This window comes from Alosa sapidissima, chromosome 14 (assembly GCF_018492685.1).
Source record: "Alosa sapidissima isolate fAloSap1 chromosome 14, fAloSap1.pri, whole genome shotgun sequence".
In the NCBI taxonomy this organism is placed as follows: domain Eukaryota; kingdom Metazoa; phylum Chordata; class Actinopteri; order Clupeiformes; family Clupeidae; genus Alosa; species Alosa sapidissima.
The window spans coordinates 7741335-7761625 of record NC_055970.1 but is presented as its reverse complement, the minus strand read 5'-3'; the positions used below and the strand labels follow the sequence as shown (position 1 = coordinate 7761625).

General features: G+C 44.9%; 1 long non-coding RNA gene across 1 annotated transcript in view; it reads left to right on the top strand.

Annotated features, from left to right (window-relative positions):
* Nucleotides 1-9665: 9665 nt before the first annotated feature.
* The window catches only part of LOC121681530, a 35054-nt gene continuing 24428 nt past the window's right edge, over nucleotides 9666-20291 (top strand). The window contains exons 1-2 of the long non-coding RNA XR_006022165.1: nucleotides 9666-9730; nucleotides 12265-12401. This is a non-coding gene — a long non-coding RNA (uncharacterized LOC121681530). The remainder of the gene's footprint in view (nucleotides 9731-12264; nucleotides 12402-20291) is intronic.

The following is a 20291-nucleotide window of genomic DNA, read 5'->3' as shown; positions in this document are numbered from 1 at the left end:
CTTATGCTCGCTCACTCGCTCGCTCTCTTGCTTGATCGTTTTTTGTTTGTTTTGTTTTTGTTTTTTTTTTACTCACCTCTCTCAGGCCACTTAACTGTCCCCCGTCCAAAAAGGGCCACTCCGTCCCCTCCGCACCCAAACCACTCCAGCTACACCTCTGGCCAGATCCCAGCCCCACCAACCTCCCCCCAGCTCTCTCTCTCTCTCTCTCTCTCTCTCTCTCTCTCCTCTCTCCTCTCTCTCTCTCTCTCTCTCCTCTCTCTCTCTCTCTCTCTCTCTTTTACACACACTCTCTCTCACACTGAGGCCCTGAACTTTAAATCTCTCCTCAGGTGTCTGACTCTCACACAAACTCACTGCTTGTAGTTGCACCACTGTATCACCATTTAACCCATTTATCCTGTCTTTGCTGTTGTTTGAAATATAAAAATCTTACTATTTCACTTTATTGTTTTTCTCTCTCTCTCCCCCGTGTGTACCCTGTTTGTGTGTCTGGGTCAGGCTCCTCGTCTCTCCCGTCAGTAGTGTAAGCTACGCATGGAAGGCAAGAACAGAATTAGCAGGCAGATTAGATTGCCTCCTCTCTCTCTCTCTCTCTCTCTCTTCTCTCTCTCTCTCTCTTCTCTCTCTTCTCTCTCTCTCTCTCTTCTCTCTCTCGTCTCCACTTCACACACCAGGGCTTAAGATTTGACGCTCTGAATGCGAGGACCTCTCCTGGCCCCCGTGAGGCCACCCCCCCCCCCCCCCCCCCCCCCCCCGCCCTCGACTGCCATGTACACATCAGTTTACTTTCTTAATGGGGCTGTGTCACTCCCAGGCAATTGATGTATAATATATCACCGCCAGTGTGCCATTTTCTTTAAAAATATTTAATACCTCTTTAATATTAACCGAAGCACGTACTCCTTTTGTGACAGAATGAAAGTGTTACAGGGATGATCAAACAGACACTTGTTTCAGGTCACATATCCAATGCAGCTCTGTCAGTATTGTTCCGGCGAGAGGGGCCACAAATCAGAGCAGATGGGTAACGCTGGGATTTCTCCAAACAATGGCACATTTTCCCTGTTTTGTCAGTGATTGTTCACACAAAGTGTCAAAAAGCTGTAGTCCCAGTTTACTCCATGACACATTTTGGATTGGTGCTCAGGGTTTTTTTTCTCTTCCCCCCCCCCCCCCCCCCACACACACCTCCATCTCTCTCTCCTTCTCTCTCTCTATCTCTCTCCTTCTCTCTCTCTCTCTCTCTATAGGCAGCCATCTGTCTTTATTACTTTTTTTTACTGTTGTTGTTGAAGGGGTTATTTTTCATGACCTGCCATGGCTCGGGCTTCGGTGATGTATGAGACACATGACGGTCGGTGGTAGCTGGACACACAGACCTATCCTCCGCAAAGGATTTTTGATAACACACACTGACGAAGTGTCAACCTCCATGTTTCACCCCGGGGACAGTGTCATAAACTAACGCCATGTTCTCGTCAGTCTTCCCCTTCCCATCCCACTTTGTCTTTCGCTCAGAGACTCTCTCCTGGGCTGCACATACAGTAGGTGAAGATGGCTGTCACGCCCTGTTCAACCAGAGTCCCTAGTTTCTAAAATACCAAAAAAACAGAGAGAGAGAGAACCAGAGCACATGCAGCAATGTCTCCCTCTGTGATTTCCTCTAAAAAGCACACACTGTATTGAACAACTGTCTTCCGTGACAACCTGAGAACAAAATGTCTGCTCGCCCTGTCTTGGCACGAAGAGATTTACAACACTTGCCCAAAGGATTTGCACCTGCAGTTCTCAGCCCTGCAGTATAAAATAGCTCTCCAAGACATATGGGTTACATCACCTGTTGCATTAGAAGGAGTCTTTGTTTTTTTCGCCTGGCTGTCTGGCTGTACGTCTGCCTGTCTCAACATCGCTGTTTTTTCCCCCAACACTGCGCTCTCTCTCTGAACGTGAAGAGTGAGTTCTCAACAGGAGTGACATGGGTAATGTGACTCTGGTCAACTAGCATGCCAGTTTTGCTTGATGTTTCTCACTCAAACTACTCCAAACTACTAACTTGTGGGGCAGCCGTGGCCTACTGGTTAGCGCTTCGGACTTGTAACCGGAGGGTTGCCGGTTCGAACCCTGACCAGTAGGCACGGCTGAAGTGCCCTTGAGCAAGACACCTAACTCCTCACTGCTCCCCGAGCACCGCTGTTGTTGCAGGCAGCTCACTGCGCCAGGATTAGCGTGTGCTTCACCTCACTGTGTGTTCACTGTGTGCTGAGTTAGTTTCACTAATTCACGGATTGGGATAAAGGCAGAGACCAAATTTCCCTCACGGGATCAGTGCATATATACTTATACATACAGATGCTCACTGACATCTGCTAACATACTTTAACATAGTGTACTGAAACATTTTTTAAAAAGTCTAATATCTAATATAATTTTTTTTTAACATAGCCTCACTATTTTGATGTGTTAATGTTAATAGAAATCTAAATGCAAGTATACATAAACTAAAACAGGTTACAAACACATGCATAAATGTGCATTCAGAATAAAAAATGGCTTAATTTGGCTTTATTTCTCACCATAATTTTGACTCGACAGAAAATCCCCTACATATGGCTATGATAATAAGTGACATTGCATCAGAATCTGAGTAGGTGTAGACATTGAGTGCTTAAAAAAATACACATAAACCTGGCCGCACACACACACACACACACACACACACACACACACACACTGAAGCACACAGTAGCACACAGTGGCATGCATGGCGTCCTCTGATAAGAACACCTCTCAGGCCTAAACCCATGAGAAGCACATTTTGGAGTCACACGTTGTGCCTGACAGAATCTGCAATGCAAAATGGGAAAAAGATGGAGGGGTTAAAAACCATGGATGAATACAGTACAATAGCATTTTCTAAAGGCTACCCCCTCCTTCTCTCTCTCCCTCTACCTTACCCCCCCCCCTCTCTCTCTCACTCTATCTCTCTCTGTTAGCATGTTCTCGCACCCTCTTCTTCTTCTGCTGTCTCCCCTCATCAAATTTCAGAATATGTTACCTCTGTGATACCAGGGTGAGACTTGAAAGGAAGTCTTAAGGACGTGGGCTTATACACAGTGCCAGATTTTGTTAAATAAACGGGAGATGTTGGTGCCAATTCATTGGTAATTGTCCCTCCTGGCGGCGTCTGTTGAAAGTCTTGGAGCAGCCTATAAGCCCAAGATGACTGCAAGTGTTAATCTTCTTATACTTAAGGTATCAGGTTTTCTTTTGATGTCGCTAAACATGTTGACTCCTATCTAGACAGAGAAGGCAATCCAGACATAGCTATGAGCAAAAGGGGTTTTGTCTGTCTTGGGCTTGCGAAGAATCCAGGCTTCTGTTCCTCTTCTGCGATTCATTATGTGACCAAAGAAGAAAACAGACAGTGGGAGAGAAAACAACAACAACAAATTGAATAAGAATACAAATATTGTGAATGACGAGGCTTGTGTTCTTGGGTTCCTGGCCCTCAACCTCGAAGGCATTTGGCCAGTGTTCCCGTGAACACTGACTGGATTTGAATTTCGGAACATAGCTTTTGTGCCAACTTGCGATTTTCTTTTTCCCTATTGGAGGGGTGAGCAGGGGTGGCAGTAGTCGGCTCTTTTGTAAAAATTCAGCAGAACACACTAAGCGTCAGAGAGAAGCTGACTTATTTTGTTGTGTGAGTTTGAGTAATCGGTGTGCCTTCGGGGTTGTTGACGTGGTTGCGCTAACCAATCAGGGCTCTGCAAACACTGGGTGGCAGAGAGGGCCTCCAGGGGACCCAGGTGGGCAGGGACTCCGTCACTCCTCCAGCTGGTGGGCTCCGAGCGTGCCGCGTCCCCCCTCCCTGCCTCAGGTGACCAGGTGAGACTCGCCCATCCATCAGCTTCCAGTCACTCTCCCTAATGATCTGCATCAGAGGTGTTAGGATCATGGCCAAAGAGAGCGTTTGGTACGTGTTTGCTATGAGTCTGTGTGCAATAATGTTACCCCAAAGATTTTGCATACGCAGAGATACTTCATGTCGATACACATCCTGGGACCTAGATCCATCATGACTAGGAATGTAATTCCCCCAATGTCCTAGCTTGTTAGCTGGTAGATATCTCGCAAATGACCACTAGGTGCAACTATTTGTTTTTGTTTTGTTAAATTGTACAGTGTCTATATAAAAACAGTGTACAATTGTACAGTGTCTTAAAAACAAAAAAAACACATTAATTAATTTACAGACAGAGCTGCTGGTCTGTGGAGTTTGGTCCACTATTTTGTAGCATTTCTGATAGACTAGCATTGCCCCTTTGTGATGCTTGACCCTCACCATTTCCTTTTTGAAAAGTTGAAAGATTTTCATGAGGAATTGCTTGGAGCAGCACTTATTCTCCAGGCAGCTGCATGTGGCAGCACATGTTTACTCTTTGTTTGGAACAACTGGAAAGAGATGCTGGCACTAAAAAAAAATCCTATATTCTTGTAGGTTGTAATCGCTGAAGCTAGCTACCGTCAGGCTAATGTTACTGTTCTTTGATGGATATGTCCTTTGAGAAGTTTTGTCCTCTTCCAATCAAGTTAAATATTAAGACACAAGTATTAACACATATATATGCATTGTGATACCATGTTTATATGAGGCAGCATGAATCAGTAATATTGTCATGAATCAAGCAGTAGTCTATGTTTACTAATGTTATCAGACAAATTGCACTCTTGACTTTTTGTTTGTGTTTCGCTAGGTTTTTCACTGAGTTGAATTTGGCAGTCAATTTAGTGTCACCATAAGTCAGTAAGTCACCACAATCTTAAAAAAAGAGCAATGTGTTTTTTATTTATACAAAAGGGTTAACCTCAACATGAACCACACTCCACTGGTATTTTAAATGTGAATATGAAAGGGTCTTGGTGTATTTGTGTGCCTGTCACTCTATGTGTGTACTGTGTGTGTGTGTGTGTGTGTGTATTCTGTGTGTCAAGGTGAAACACTGATCCCCTGCACCAGCTGAGATTAGCTTAGCAGGGGGCTCATGTTCAATAAATCCCTTTTGAACATAAACACATGCTACGTATAGTGTCTGGGTGTCTATTTTACTATACGAGCCTCACGCTAGCGATATATACTCCAACATCCAGTTAGTCGAATGGAATTCCCAAATCCCTCAGACTGCTCAACCGCTTCACTACCATCATCATTTTTTCGCCTTTCCCTGAATGCAATATTGCAACACAGTGCAATCAAAAGCAAATGTCTTCCGCCCCAGGGTCTCCTAAAATAAGCATCCTCAGAGATTTATGTGAGAGTTTAGGTCTTAATTGTGTGGGTGTGTGTTATTTGGAAAAGACAGGTGTGGACCTAGCAGAGGCATGTTTTATCAATTTAGATCACTGTCATCTTCTGCATGTTACGGCATTGTGTGAATGATAGTCATAAAGAAAAAGACAAAAAAAAGTTGGTTTGATGGAATTCCAATAAGGTTTCGAAACTGTCTGTGTCTCTCACCTGGGTGTGTGGGTTTGCTTGATATCTAGTATGGTAGAAGTTCAAACTAGAATGGCTGTGTATGTAGGAATGTCTGTATGGGTGTGTGTTTGTGTGTGTGTGCGTGTGTGTGTGTGTGTGTGTGTGTGTGTGTGTGTGTCACATCTGTGTCTCGTTTGTCTATGAGCAAAAGTCCTCAGTGTGAGCCAGTGCACTGACTCCATAGTTAACTCATTCTCTCCTCCTCATTCTCACCCTCTGTCATTTCCTGAAATCAGTGCCACAAGACTGCCTCGAAGCCACCGGCTATGCCAGTCCATGACTCAGGCTCACTCTGTCTCTCTGTCTCTCTCTCTCTCTCTCTCTCTCTCTGTCTCTCCCTGTCTTTCTCTGTCTCTCTCTCTGTAGCTATGAGATTGGCACATCCTTAGTGTGCCCAGCCCGTGCCCCGGGTCACACCAAAACTGGCATTTCCGAGCGCTGAAGCCCAGATGGCGCTCGTATTAGCCTGGTTAATGACAGCATTAAAGCCCTGACTCATCGTGCAGTGGCATGTAAGTGCTGCAGACAAGCACAGCACAAGCCATAGATTATCTGGTGAAAAGAGGAGCAGAGCCCTTTTCCTGGAAAAAAGCAGCTGTCATTTCAGGAGCAAGGGAGAGAGACAGAGAGAGAAAACGAGAGGGGGAGAGAGTGAGTGAGTAAGTGAGAGGGAGAGAAAATAAACGTGCAAAAAAAATGGAGGATTACAGGAATGTAATAGTCGGGTAATGCTCTGTAAAACAAACTTATCATTATCAACACTGAGTAATGGGTCCTTTCTGGATGGCAGTCTCCATTATTTGTAGTTTTTTTTTAAAATCATGCCGGATATGGTTTATGGAGAGCCGGCCCTGTCAGGGAGGGAAGAGAAGGAGTCCAAAATAGTTCCTGTCAAGTGTTTACAGACAACGGCGGGCACACCAAGAACACAAATCAACAAATAGATGTGGTGTGAGAGAGCTATGGCTATGTGTGTGTGACTGTAGCTGTGTGAATGTTGATGGGTCTATGTGTGCATGAGTGTGTTAGTATTTATATTTCTATGTCTTTCTGTGTGTGTGTGTGTGTGTGTGTGTGTGTGTGTGTGTGTGTGTGTGTGTGTGTTCAGACAATGGCCTCCCTCCGGCTCACACTGGCTTTTTAATGCTGAAAGGCTGTAAGTGGGAGACTGGAGCCTGCAGGCCTCGCTGTTGTGGTGTCTCTGTGTAAACTCTGCGGTCGCTCTGTTTTCCTACTCCGGTTTCAGAGCAAATGTCTGAGAAGTTCATATTTTTAATGGCAACTCTGAGAGAGCCATAAATTCACAGGGCTGTATTTTTATCCTCCCTGCATAATGAAAGTTCCAGAGTGAAAATAAAAAAAGAGAGAGAGAGAGAGTGAAAGGGAGTGAGAGGGAGAGAGAGAGAGCATTGGTAAAAGGAGAGAGAGAGCGGGACACAGGAGAACGTTAGTGGACACAGGACGTGCTGGGAGGGAAGGAAAGTGGGCCCTGGTCTCTGTGTGTCTTAGCGCCTGGGCGCCCAGAACACAGGGCTTAAAACCAAACAAGGCGGCCGGATCTTGAGCGACTCTCTCGGAGAGCTGGGTCAAGATTGAGAATAGGTGGTGGTGGGGGGGGGGGGGGGGGGTGCCGAAGGGACGACCCCAAGTCCAATTACGTCTTACAAGACATATGACAGTTCCCATTGTGCCGCGCTCACACCCCAGGAGCCCGACGCAGCACAGGCCCCCGGGACGGCACCTGGAGCTTTGGCTGGAGTCAGCCTTCCGAGACGCCTGATGGCAGCACCACTTCCAGCCATTCTCCTCTTGTGGTAATACACACCTGCAGACACCTGAGAGTCAGCCGCCCTGGGGCAACGGTGGCGCTGGCAGGAAGGAGGGGCTGGGGTCTGTGTAAGTGTGTGTGTGTGTGTCTGTCTCTCTCTCTCTCTCTCTCTCTCTCTCTCTCTGTGTGTGTGTGTGTGTGTATGTGTGGGGGGCTGAGCAGGAGAAAGACCTCTCTAAGTTGCACACACCTCTTGTACTTGACTGTTGTCAAAGTGTTGTGTCTCTAAATGCCTTTTGTGTTGATTGTGGGAGCTGGGGCCAAGAGCAGCTTATCTCCCGGCTTTAGCTGCAAGGGCAAGGCCCTGTAATTGATACAAAGGAGCTCACCTCTTTTTTTTTATGCACGATGGAGAGACTCAGAAGAGAAGAGCTATTAACATTCCCAGTCTACGATTCAGCTAATTTCTGAGAAAATGGTGTCGTGTTTCCAGACGTACAGTATTAGGGCCTTGTGTGTTCGCTCGTTTCTCTTGTGTGAGGCTTTCAGCGAGGAATCATTCGTACCATCTTATTTTTTATCACTTCCAGACCCGTGTGTGTCAGTTTTTCACCATAGTCCTGGCAGAAAGCTGTGTGTGAAGCGTGGCACAGAGAAAGAGAGAGAGAGAGAGAAAGAGGGAGAGAGGGAGAGAGGGAGGAAGAGAAGCCCCTACTTTAGTGTGATCAATGTGGTGAGAGAAGCTGGAACCAAACCTCTTAAAACATGAAAAAACATTCCCCTTCAAACCACCATGACTGAGTAGATTAGGCCTATCCAGAGGAAAACAATCTTATTTCCCGAAGATATTTGGGGCGTTTAATTCTTAAACAATATTGGCGGCTGCAAGGAGACTGTCTTTTATTGCATGCCTTTTATTGCTATTCTTGGAGTCATTCAAATAAAGTAAATGAGTGGTTTAGAGAAATGTGCTAAGATGCTCACAGAATAGATTTATGCAGTGTTTAATTATTCTTGCAGATGTTGCTCTTATGTGTCTAAACCCATTAAAGTCAGGGGAATAGGGATGCAAGTCGACACAATTATGATTGCTCTCTATGTGTCTGTGTATCTGTGTGTGTGTGTGTGTGTTGTGATCCTGTGAATGGCAGTGGCATCCGAGACATAGCGTTATGCATATTTCATTGCAAACATGCATAATTTCACCCTGTAATCTGCCGTGCTGCCACGGCTTTGTTCAAAGTCACAGTTGCAATAGCGAGATCACGCTAACTATCTGAGAATGTGTATATGTTTGTTTGCGTGTGTGAGTGTGTGTGTGTGCGTGTGTGTGTGCTACCAATTTAAATAATGAAATAGCAACACTGACAGAGGGTTAAACATATCACCAAAAAGAAAAAGAGGAGTATATCCATAGAGGTACTACAGTACCAACATCACAATATGTTATTTCAAAAATAAAGAGAATAACAAATTAAACTCAAAGAATCGAAAAATTCCACAACGATCTCTAATGAACAAGATGCGAAACCTACTTCACTGAGTAAATAGTTCAAATGCATTTCCAGTAGCCTCTGTTTGCATAATTCTGCTTTCTCTAGCTTTGTGTTTTCATTGGTTTTGGCCCAGGAGGTTATTTCATATTTGAGGATGAAAAACAACCTTAACTGAATTGACCTCTATTTTGGGGGAACTGTCAGCTTGGTAAGCGTATTCGGTGTCAGCTGGAAAGCTTTGCGGATATGCAGGGCTGTTCTTGACTACGTGCCATGACGGGCATCTTTGTGCTGTAATCATAATTGCTTGTGGTAATTTCCTGTTAAGTCTTTGCTGCTCTGTCGGTAAAAATGTGAGGTTCAGTGTCTGATTATACAGTGCGAGAAGAATTCGGATTATATGTGTGTTCACAAGAGACATAACCAGACGCAATTAAAAGCACAAACAAATGACAGCCCGTGTTTGTGTTAATAAGCAGGTTGCGAGAGATAGAAGGAGGGAGGAAGAGAGAGGGAGGGGGGGAGGGGGGTAGAGGGAGAAATGTAGTCGCAGACAGACACATGCCACACACACACACCTCACACAACCCCCATCCTCTGCAGCCTATCCAGTCCTGTCTGAGTTCCTCTCGTCGTCACCGCCCCAAACCCCAAACCTGCGTGGCCCCCTGTGGGCCCTCTCACACACACACACACACACACACACACACACACACACACACACACACACACACACACACACACACACAGCAACTTCAAGTGTATCGCTAGCACCTAATTGGGCCCGTGCATCAGTCGAACAAATGCCTGATTACCGTGTGGTGAGTCTTGTTTTCTCTGGTCCCCTTCAGCTCGCGCAGAGTTTACACACAAACAGAGCCCGGGCTGGAATTCAACCCCACAGCTGACCCTCCCTGCAGCCAGGTATGTCCTCGTGGTTCGTGCCGTCCTTGGGAACCAGAGACTCACGGCATGTTAAAACCTGGAGCAGAGGTGTCTGCTACCTGCAAACATGGTTTTGGAAATTGAAGCAATTCGTTGAAGAAAAAAAAAAAGATACAGTTTTCAGATGTCAAACAAAATTGCCTCTTGTTATGACAAGGCAATATGAACAGGTGTTGGATGACACTTGACTGTGGGAAATCTAAATGGAACTCCTGACAGAAAGAACGAAAGAAAGAAAGAAAGAAAGAGGGGATGAAAGAAAAGAAAGAAAGAAGTAGAAAACAAATTGCAGATGATAGATAGATAGATAGATAGATAGATAGATAGATAGATAGATTACATTACATTACATTACATTACATTACATTACATTACATTTGGCTGACGCATTTTTTAGCCAAAGCGACTAACAACATGGCAAACAGTTTAAGTTTTAGAGCAATTCTCAACAATTTTAGGACCATTTAAAAACATTAGAGTACAGTAAGAATAAGTGCATCAGTGAGTGCTGTTTTTAACAGTTACTTGTCAGTTTAAGACGGCTGGTGAGTGCTAGGATCAGTAAGACTTGTTGTAAGTGTTGCTATGAGAGGAGATGTTCTCTAAAGAGCTGGGTCTTCAGGAGTTTTTTGAAAATGGAGAAGGATGTCCCTGCCCTTGTAGGAACTGGCAGTGTGTTCCACCAACGAGGATAGATAGATAGATAGATAGATAGATAGATAGATAGATAGATAGATAGATAGATAGATAGATAGATAGATAGATAGATAGATAGATAGGAAAAAGAAAGAAAGAAAGATGAGTGCCCAGCTTACTTAAACAGCCTTTATTATCCCTCCTCCTCGGTGACACTTTTCATGTCTGCATTAGCAGCAGCGCGTCCGCTCTAATGGGCCCTACAAGCCGAGTGGAGCTCTTTACCAGCACCTCATTGACCAACGTCCACGTCTACTAATGAAGCACAGAATTCACTCTCTCTCTTTCTCTCTCTCTGATGTTTTCTCTATTGATCACGGCACAATGCCTCCTAATAGGTCCCCCAGCACCTGTTCCCCACACAGGTACAGTGATTGATCAGTGCTGAGCACGCTGGATGGGCTGCAAGGCCGCGAGAGAGAGAAAGAGAGAGAGAGAGAGAGAGAGAGAGAGAGGCCGGGGACTGAAGAGCTACTGCGTAGCACTTAGCCCATACACCAGTGAGAGAGGGAGAGAGAGAGAGAGAGAGAGAGAGAGAGAGAGAGAGAGGCCTTACAGGCCGAGACTGAACACCTCTGCACGGCACTTAGCCCATACGCCAGCAAGAGAGAGTGGGGGGGGGGGGGGGTATAGAGAGGGAAAGAGAGAAAGATGGGAGTGTTAAAAGTCAATAGCACAAAAACATGGGGGGAAAAACAGTAACGAGTTGAGAGGAGAAGAAAAAACAGAAAAGGGAAACAGGAAGGAGGGAAAAAACTGAAGAATGTTGAAGGAAGAATAGAATTGGGTTGCCTTCACAGAAAAGTTTAAGAGAAAAAAGAGAGAAAATAAGATCCTGAAGTAAAATGCTGGCAGCGGACACTGACGTGATGGTGACAGATTTGAATATCTTCCTTGTTTGGCTTTAAAACACGTAACACTATAGCATGCAATAAAAGAGAGAGATGATCTGCGCTTTTTAAACGCTATCGCTCATTCTGCAAGTGGAGATCACATATCACTGTACTCTATTGCCAAAACATGGAGAGCAGAGCGGAGCCTTCCCGGCGAGAGTTTAAGTCGACTTATCTGTCTGTCTATCTGTGTATGTATCAATTTGAACTGAAGCCGAACTAGTTGAGTACACGGAGTTGTCATCCCCGCCACGTCTGTCAAACCCGAAAGTGAGGGTTATACAGCAAACACTCAGCATGTGTGTGTGTGTGTGTGTGTGTGTGTGTGTGTGTGTGTGTGTGTGTGTGTGTGTGTCTGTGGGTGTAGGTGTGTGTGTGTGTGTGTGTGTGTGTGTGTGTGTGTGTGTGTGTGTGTGTGTGTGTGTATGTGTGTGTGTGTGTGTGTGTGTGTGTGTGTGTGTTTCTGTCTAAGAGAGAGAAAGACAGAGCTTCAGAGATAGCGAGATAGAGACAGAGAAGGGAATCACAAGAATGTTCTAGAAGTGTTGGGGCCTATCCCTCCCAATCCACAGGAGTGTACCCAGCCTGCAGACATTCACTTTAGCTTCATTGAATATTAATTATTCTGACAGCTAGACTTATTAATTATCCCTCAAGCAGCATAGCTCGCTGGGCCATACAAAGCCCCTCTTTTTAATGTTACCAAGTGATTTGTGGTGTGAAGCATCTCTTTATTAAAGATGTGCATGTGTTTTTGGAGATGGATAGGAATGTTGTTTTTTGTCTCATTTTTTTTTTGTGTGCGTAACGGCAGCGAGATGTTTAAAGACTTATTATAAACTCGAGCCTCTATCTCGGGGGATCTTTGGAAACCGTGATAGCTGTCTGTCAAATGTTTTCATGCGCTGTATTTATTTTCCACAGCACAAATCACAGGAGTCGTTTCTGATACTGTCGAGAAAAAGATGCCTGCGCCTACCCCCACCCGACCCCCCTACTGATGGGAGAACCTCTCAAAATGGTCAGGAGAAGGCCACATTTTAGAAGGGATTCCCTGGACGGTGAGTTAACTTTTTTTCGTACCCATTGTGACGTTAGATCATAAACTACACAATAGTAAATCTCAAGGGGTGCTGAAAGTTATCGGCAAACTTTTCTCACACGTCTGATGTGATTTTTTCTTGTGTGTCATCTTTGCTTCCCCTCACTTTATATGAGTGGGTTGACTTTTAGACTTGAGCTGTAGTCTTGGATGAGGATCTAGAGCAATCTGTTTTGTGGATCATCACAAAAGACATGAAGGTGCGGCGTCTCTTTGAGATTCCTACATGCTAATCCCCTAAGAGCCTGAAGGCCTCTGAAGAGGCCTATTGGAAGACAGTTTCAGTGTGTGTGTGTGTGTGTGTGTGTGTGTCTGGAGTTTCAAAGAACACCGTAAAGACATGACACATGACTCGTCTCTATATCTATCCTGTCAAAATGTCCCCTATATGATAAATGTCTATAACACCACATGGAAACGCACTGATTAAAACTCTCGAGCATAACGTAGCATAAATAAACAATAATGGGTGGGGATTTAATGGTGGACAGGTTCATCCAGGTCTTGTGTGATCTAGGAATGAGACAAAGAAACGACATAGAGATGCAGCACACATGGTACCAATGTGTCACTGTCTGGTCTCCGTGTCCCATCTTATGTCCTCTCTCTGTGTCATTGTACTACAAGGAAGCTCTTACGAGAAGGTCACACATTTTACTATTCGATCGATGGCCAGCAACTTACAAATCATACGTATTGATCACTGTAATCATCGCGCTGAATATGGGGCAGACTGTAAAATCACACGCACTTAGTCTTAATAGCCCACATTAAAGCAATTATGCGCGCAACTTACGGCCGACTTACAGTATGCATGCTATGCAGCCTAATTCATCTTTTTGTCTATTATCCCTGCAATTCCCATCGTAAATCACATCTCTTACGCACTATTGACTGGCGCAGGTGTAAGGGCCATGGAGGAGTCTTTAATTGCGCCAAGACCTTAAAGCTGGAGGCTAAAAGAAACTGAGGACAGTCAGAGCCACGCTAGGCCGAAAAAAGGCCCACATGACATAATACTGCTGGTTGGGGGCATTTTTTATATGTGTGTCAATACTTGTGATGTATTTACTAATGAAGAGGACAGCAGCGGAGTCGAGTCACTAATGAACGAGACGCATTTGCAAAGAGACGGACCACAGGTCAAGGACTGGAGGAGAGCCACTGTCCACAAAGGCGTGTGTGTGTGTGTGTGTGTGTGTGTGTGTGTGTGTGTGTGTGTGTGTGTGTGTGTGTGTGTGTGTGTGTGTGTGTGTGTGTGTGTATCCATCTTCTATGGCCTTCAAAAGAGAACTCCAGTGTCACTGGGAACACAGTGCCTGTGATGTTTGTCAAAGAAACAGAACACCTCCGAGACGCCAAATGAAATAAATAAAAGTGCTCCACATACACACACATTCTTTCTTTTTTGTCGTTTCCTCCTTTTTTGAAGAAGAAAAATCCATCAGGTTTACTCATGTGTACCTGCTGAAATATCAGTGCATTTCATGGTCAGCATGTTCTGTTGCAAGTCTGCCGCTCTTACTTCTGGTTTGAATAAATATGAATGCGATGACAGGCAATGCTGTTACCATTGGATATGGCCAAGTACAACGCCCACCACACACACACACACACACACACACACACACACACACACACACACACACACACACACACACACACACACACACACACACCACACACACACACATACACACACACACCACACGCACACACACACACACTTCCCCCCTCTTCTCAGCCTTCTGCCTGGATTAGGCCCTTCTCTCAGTACGCCAGCAGATATGTAAGCAACACTCTTATTAAAATTCCTCCGAGGCCCGCTGCTGAAGAAATTGTGCATATTTATGGTGAAGGACAAGTGGGATTAGAGCTTTTATAGGAATGTTCAAACAGATAAAAATTTCTTTATCTTTTCGAGGAAACTATTCAGTGTCACTAATAATAACTCTAAATTGCTAGAAGGAGTCGCAAGTGGCGTGGTATGCAACTGCCTTAAGGTTTTCCTTTTGTTTTGATATTTATTTCTGCGGCAGATGGTGCACTGCGCTGCATTGCGTTGTGATGCACGAGTAAGATATTTAAAAAACCTACAGTGCCGTGCTCAACTGAACAGTTGAGACGTTTTTAGACATGCTGAATTTCCGATACACACAGACAGAGGATGATAGATACAGAGGAAACTAGCATGAGACTATTGTGTATGCAGTCTTATTGTGGAAATGAAATGGATTGTAGAGCAAAACACTCATTCAGAGAGATCATTTTTAAACACTCTTTTTACCATGTGATTATTCAGTCTTTTGTTTAATAACCACTTGCGCTTTTCTATTTTCATCCAGATTAAGATGAAACGCGTTCATGTAAAATTTATCGGAGATTATCTGCATATTCCGATGCCCTTGATTGGGTTGCAGTCTGTGCTCGGGGAAGGAGAAATGAAAGCAATATCGCAGGCGCCGCGCGCTGCGAATCTTAATGTATTTTGCTCTTCCATTTTGACGAATGCATTTCATCTTTTTCCATCAGACTGAATAAGGTTATCACAATCAGCACACTCCACCCCCCCCCCCCACCAGCCCCCCCCACAACTCAACACCACCACCCCCCCACCCTCTCCTCTGCCCTCCACCTCAGCCTGTCAAACCCAAAGAACAAGAGTGTGCATTAAATAAATCTTTAAAGAGCCGTAAGTGCTAACATTTAACGTTTAACATTTATGAGTAAACGCCAGAGCGAGCTGAGCAGAGGCAGGCCTCAGAACAAGGATAAAAAAGCCTTCAGCCCAGCGTGGGGCTATGAGGCCGATAACCTCGGTGTGAACAAACTGTGTGCGGTGTAGGCCCTGCCATGTGAAATGGCACACTTAAGAAAAAGTCAGCGATCGCTAGCAAACCAAGATTGTTGGGGGGGTTTTTGTCCGTTGGTGTCGGGCCTCTGCCGTGGATCTTATGTCATCAAGAAAGCTCATTATCTAATGTTACACCCTCATACGGTGCAATCTACATTCCGTACCACATCATCCGTAATTGCTTTCATCGGTTTATTGTGTGAAACGAAGGCCTTTGAAGTATTTAGAGGCCCAACCTAATGAATCTGTGAAAAGCGCAAACTGGGTGGTGCGGGTGTGGTGGTACGCGGAGGTCCGATGGGGAAAACGTGCAACAATGCATTCTTCAGTTGCCAACACCAGAGAATAAGTGAGGACTTAATCAACCACAATTACCCAAAGAGAGAAGTAGGAGGGTGGGTGGTGGGTCTGAGTGTGTGTGTGTGTGTGTGTGTGTGTGTGTGTGTGTGTGTGTGTGTAGTGGGGGTGGTGGTGGAGGCAAGGGGTGCAATGGAGTGTAAACATCTACACAATGTTAGGCTCTGATTTGTGGGAGCGTGGTGTGTGTGTGTGTGTGTGTGTGTGTGTGTGTGTGTGTATATGGAGTTGCTGGCGGTTGGGACTGTGTGGTGGTTGGGGTGGTGTGTGGGAGGGGTGGTTGGCTTATTTAGCAAATATGCAGAAGTGCTTTTGACCCCGTGGCGACCGCTTGGATACGACCCTCGCCCTCCCCCCGTAAGTCGTTAATCATCGTGGTGAATGGGAGCGATGCTTATGTGGACGCCGAAGAATGGAACAGTTCTCCGCCGGCCTGCTCTCATTTCACAACATGCCGTTTGTTTTCGTCAATAGTATGTGTTCATGTCGATGTTTTAATGAATTCATTGGTTGCCTTTGTTGTTTCCGCTGCCTTTTTTTGGGGTCTTCCGGGTACTAGGGAGAGAAGGAGGGAGAGAGTGCCAGCGCGCGCGAGAGAGAAGAGGAGAACAAGAGAGAAAGGGAGAGAGAGAAGGGAGGAAGAAAGAGAGAGAAAGACAGAGTGATCGAGCGAAGGGAGAGCTATCTGGTTACTGGTAGCTTTTCCCACAGACTGATCAGAGGCTGAAAGCTGAGAACATGTGTCCCTTGCAAGAGGTTTACTCCCATTTTGGGTTTAACCTCTTATTAAACTGTCCTTTGTGCCGGCTCTCTCCTGGCATTGCCCCAGCTACATTCATACCCAACCCCCGGGTCAGGGAGGTTAAGGGGTAAAGGAGGGGCTCTTAAGATCATACCACCACCGCCTCGCTGTAGTTGCCAGATCTGTGCGGCACGTCACCCCCAATGGAAGAAGTATATACTACAACAGTTTGATGAGCAGTGAGGCAATAAATTCATTAATCATCATTTTATGCCTCATCAAACACTTTGCCAGCCCCCCTCCATGGGAGTTACACAAATTAGCCACTGAAAAAGCAGTAATTTTAGTCCAGCTAGGTAAGTGCTTTTTGATTGCCTTCGTGAACAATGCTTCCCTTGACAAGCTAATAAATCAGATCTCTGTGAAAAACCTGAAGTGTAGTGAGTGGGAACAACGGCGGCCGATTTCAGACCCGCCAAAAACAAAAGCGACTGCACGGGACGAGGACCCCCCTAATGAAGCGGCGGGGCCCTTTTTTGTGAGTGTGTTTGATTAATTTCCCTTAATTTCTTAATAAGTAGACAAGAGGTACAAAGGGTAAAGGTAAGTGAGCTGAATTTTGATTACAGGCAGGATGAGGAGAGTTGGCTGGGAACGGACCACATGGCCACTGGTTGGTATGGGATTAGACCTCATTAGGATGAAGTTTTAATTGAGACTGCTCTGTTCCAGGCGTGACTGCATATTAATTACATGACAAATGTTGGTTTTGGAGAGAGTCCTTCTCGGGTACCCATGGAGAAACTGGGCAAAGATATTCCTGCATCTTTCTCTCCCTCCTTTTTTTCCCTTCCTCTTTTTGGCTTGTGTCGTTTGGCTGCCAGGTGAGACACATGCACAGGACATCTCTCCCAGATGGCTGTTTTGTAAGGGGCCAAAGAATTACCCATTAGACTGGAAATAGCACTTTTAGTGAAAATGAGGTCAATCGATTATTTGAGCTCAGTCTGTCGCTGGTCGTGTTGCGGGAGTAACAGGTATTAGCCGTGGTGGCAGGAGCATGCCGGGGGGGGGGGGGGGCACAGTGGAGGCCTGCACTGGGGGCAGTAGGAGAGGGCAGCGACCGGCCTGCACGCTGGGGGCAAGAGAGAAGGGGGCTCTTTATCTGTTTAAAGTGCTTCACTGATGAGATTACCTATTCCGCTTGGCTGTAAACCATCGCCTAATAAGAAAGCAGCCTCAGCCAACACCCTCGTTGGCAGAGAGCCAGCAAGTAGGGTTTTTTTTTTTTTTTTTAAAGCTTCTTACACCTGTGCTTACACATACACAAATATAAAACATGCACACACAAGTGTTATCACATAGATTTTTCTTCATTGCTTTATTAACCCAAAATATGTCGAGCAAAACACAAGACAAAAAAGTGCTAACCAGAAATATGTTTCAACACAGTTACCTGCATTACATTCTGTATCTTATCAGCAACTCACCTGCGCAGGGGTTGCGGAAAAAAGCTGACATGGAGGTAGCCCACTGAGTTCCGCCCCTGGAGCCTGGTGATTGGCTGACCTCTATGCTGCATCACCAGGTGGCGCTTCTCGAACAGCAATTGGCACGTAGGCCATGTAATACACCCAGGCATTGCCTCTACGTGTGTGTGTGTGTGTGTGTGTGTGTGTGTGTGTGTGTGTTAGAAGGGATCTGGGCCTATAATGCTGAGACCAAGTTCAACACACACTCCTTTCCCTTTCATTATCAACCTCTTCACACCTCTCTTCTGCAGCTCAAAATAACCAAGCCAGGAAAAGAAAGAAAGAAAGAAAGAAAAAAAGAAAGAAAGAAAGAAAGAAAGAAAGAAAGAAAGAAAGAAAAGTGACCACCAGCTGTTTACCTCCATCTTGGGAGCTGAGCCAATTATGTGAGTGCCCATTTGCATCCATCAAATCGAAGGCCTCAAAATAAAATACATCCTGGAGGAGTGTATGTTGTTATGTTGTGTTCGGCCTCGTCCAGCCAACAACAGCACACAGAGAAGTACACCGAGAGAGAGAGAGAGAGAGAGAGAGACGTGAAGAACGACCCAAGAAGAAAGCGCGTGCACAGGACCTGCCTGTCTCCGTGCTGCCCAGCACGCTGCATGTGATCCGCGTCCCTCCACTGTCCCCTAGGTGAGTGACAGGTAATGGCAACCCTTCCGTCCTTCCCTTTCCTATCTGCTGGAGACACCCATCAGCCGCGTGGTCATTAGGACAAATATCTATGCCCTAATTTGGAGCAGATGTTTGGAAGAAAGGGATCATTTAAAAAGGCCAAATGTAAATAAACAGTCGGGTGGCTTGTAGCCTCAGCCCCCCCCCCCCCCTTCCTTTCTCGGGCCCTCTGAAGTCTCCCAAAGAAAACACTTCATCAATCTTCATCAGAACCATTAAGATTGTAATAATATAAGGCCCTTATCTTAGCAGGGCTGCTGTGTGACTTTGACAACTTTTGCCTGAATCTGACAGAAATGTGATCCCCAAATGTACAGACCATTTTCAGCAGAGGTGCAATATTTCAGTTGTAAAAATGTCATGGACAGTATAAATGGAGTATAAAGTGGACCATTTTTAAAAATATATATCTGCGTGTTCAGTTTGTATATGTAAATTATTTACCAGTCAAATATTATACAGACACACTTTAATACAATGAAGCAAGTTATTTTCAATAGCCTACAATTTTATTAATTGGTTTGCAGTTTGTCAGCAGAAGGTAACCACGCTAAACATTTCCAACCAAAACCAATTTACTCTCTCTGTCTCATTTTATGTGTGTGTGTGTGTGTGTGTGAGAGAGAGAGAGAGAGAGAGAGAGAGAGAGAGAAAGAGAGAGAGACAGAAATGTTCCATTTGCTGGAAAATTAATCCTATTTTATGATACAGAAATCTACAGATATGTACACCATATGCATGTTTTGTTTCATTTTTATGAAAGGTATAGACCAAGGGCAGTAATGCCACTACTTGCCCTGTGAACTGTTGTGAATGTTCAGTAGTAAAAACTCTACTTTTATTTCAACCGAATTGCATTTGATGAAGAGTCCATGAATACTGAATAAATCCATTGCATGGTGTGCCAATGTAAAGGCATAGCCCACCATCATAAGCAGAACCAGAACTGCTGGAAATGAACTCGGTGTCTGAGCTTGTATTGCATTTCTTATAACGGAAATGAAAGGGATGAATTTTGCAGATATTTCATAAAATTCACAGTGGCGTTTACAAGGTAGTCTGTGGTTTATGTGGTCATACATCCACAAGTTATAAAGACCATTAGCGCCACGCACTCTTTGAAGTCAGCCCACCTGAAAAGCAAACCAATGGTTTCAAAGTCATTTTCAAATGCAGATTGAATTTAAGCATCTTAGACCCCAAAACGGCTACTCATTTTAGAATATCCCTCTGTGTATCATTCTCTGTTAAATTTCTTTGTTTAATAAGAAAAAAAATGTTTTATTTATCTGTGGAGGTCTCACTTAAAAACACCAGACAGCTGAAAATTACACGTGTAATGTGTCCCTTGAGAGTAGCAAAAAACAGCCTGTGAAGTCCCGGTAACGTGGGGGTAAATAGTAGTAAATCACCGTCTGTCACTTCAGCTGGGTCGACGTACAATGTGTTCCACTTTACTTTTGAAAGTTCATTTAACGCGAACAATTTATAAGTGCTAAAAGCGCAAGTGACACTGTAGAGCTCCTTTGCCCGTGCCTGATCGTTCACGGCGTCGGAGCAATTTTTACTAACGATGAAAAAAAAATCAGCCGTCAAACAAGCCCGGACACCTATGCCATTTTAGAGGGGAAAGGGGCCAATTTGTGAAAATTATTCCTTGAGCAGCGTCACAGCTCTAGCTATGGC